We start from the raw sequence: 2064 nt of genomic DNA on the forward strand, positions 1-2064 counted from the left end.
ATCATAACAAGAGATTAAGCAACTGGATAAAATGTTTACAGTAGGTGAATCTGGGTAAACAGTTTAGAGATATTCTTAGTTATACTCTTATTTATGTGGGTTTTCTATGTTTGGAATAATTTCCAAATAAAAAAGTTTAAAAATTGAAAAAACATAAGACGGGAAACCATAAAAATCCTACAAGACTCGTTAGGAAGCAAAATAGCAGACATATGTCGTAGCAATATCTTTACCGACACAGCTCCTAAGGCAATGGAGACTAAGGAGAAAATAAACAAGTGGGACTACATCAAAATAAAAAGCTTCTGCACAGCAAAAGAAACCATCAACAAAACAACAAGAAAGCTCACTGCATGGGAGAACATATTTGCCAATGCTATTTCAGATAAGGATTTAATCTCCAAAATTTACAGAGAACTCATACAACTTAACAAAAGGAAGATAAACAATCCAATCAAAAAATGGGCAAAGGACCTAAGTAGACACTTTTCTAAAGAGGACATACAGAAGGCCGAGAGACATATGAAAACATGCTCAAAGTCACTAATCATTCGAGAGATGCAAATCAAAGCAACAATGAGATACTATCTCACACCTGTCAGAATGGCTATCATCAACAAATCGACAAACTGACAAGTGCTGGTGAGGATATGGAGAAAAAGGAACCCTCGTGCACTGCTGGTGGGAATGCAGACTGGTGCAGCCACTGTGGAAGACAGTATGGAGTTTCCTCAAAAAGTTAAAAATGGAACTTCCATTTGACCCAGTAATCCCACTTCTAGGACTATATCCCAAGAAACCAGAAACACCAATCAGAAATGATATATGCACCCCTATGTTCATAGCAGCACAATTTACAATAGCTAAGATTTGGAAACAGCCTAAGTGCCCATCAGCAGATGAGTGGATTAGAAAACTGTGGTATATCTACACAATGGAATACTACACTGTGGTGAAAAAGAAGGAACTTTTACCATTTGCAATAGCATGGATGGAACTGGAGAGCATTATGCTAAGCGAAATAAGCCAGTCGGAAAAAGATAAATATCACATTATCTCACTCATATGTGGGATATAATGATCAACATAATTTGATGAACAAAAATAGATCCAGAGACAAATGGCAGGGGAGGTGGGGGTGGTTAGAGAGCAACCAAATGACTTGTATGCATGCATATTAGCATAACCAATGGACACAGACACTGGGGCGGTGGGGGCTTGCCTGGGATGGGAGTGGCTGGGGATGGGGGTGTCAATTGGGGAAAAAGGAGACACATGTAAAACTTTAGACAATAAAAAAAAAGAATCATGAAAAATAATTGAAGCAACAGCCCTGCCAGTGTGGCTCAGTGGTTGAACATCACCCTATGAACCAGGAGGTGCAGTTCAATTTCCGGTCAGGGCACATGCCTGGGTTTCCGGCCACATCCCCAGTGGGGGGAGTGTGGGAGTCAGCAGATCAATGATTCTCTCTCATCATTGATGTTTCTATCTCTCTCTCCCTCTCCCTTCCTCTCTGAAATCAATACAAATATTTTTAAAACTAAAAATTGAAGAAACAATAACTTGAAAGTAGTCCTTCACCCTTAACTCCTCTTCTCAGGAATAGGTCAATGTTAACAGTTTTGTGTGTATATTTCTGGATGATTTCTATGCATTTTTTATTGTGATCAAATATATATAACATAAAATTTACTATTTCAACCATTTTTAAGTGTCCAGTTCAGTGCATTAAGTACATAAAAAGTAGAATGCTTCTGCGTTTGCATGTTGTCCTTGTGCAGGGACCATGCCAATCTTTTCTGCATCATTACAATTTCAGTGCTGCCACAGCAGGCACTCAATAAATTTTTAAAAGTACATATTCCAATAATATAAATGTAATCATACAGCATCAAAAAAGGAAAAGAAAAAAAATGAAGGTGAAAGGTGGACTTCCCTAGTCAAACAAAGACAAAAAGATCTGTGTGACCAGTAGAACTGCAGGCATGTTTAAGAAAGTTCTTCAAACTAAGGGAAAATAATAACAGATGGAAATTTTAATCTACACAAAGGAATAGAAAA

The 2064-nt window shown here is 37.7% G+C and overlaps 1 pseudogene; it reads right to left on the reverse strand.

The window, feature by feature from the left end:
* Nucleotides 1-1740: 1740 nt before the first annotated feature.
* On the reverse strand, nt 1741-1840 carry LOC114229943 (U6 spliceosomal RNA; annotated as a pseudogene).
* Between the last annotated feature and the right edge of the window lie 224 nt (nt 1841-2064).

This window comes from Eptesicus fuscus, chromosome 2 (genome assembly GCF_027574615.1).
Source record: "Eptesicus fuscus isolate TK198812 chromosome 2, DD_ASM_mEF_20220401, whole genome shotgun sequence".
In the NCBI taxonomy this organism is placed as follows: Eukaryota; Metazoa; Chordata; class Mammalia; order Chiroptera; family Vespertilionidae; genus Eptesicus; species Eptesicus fuscus.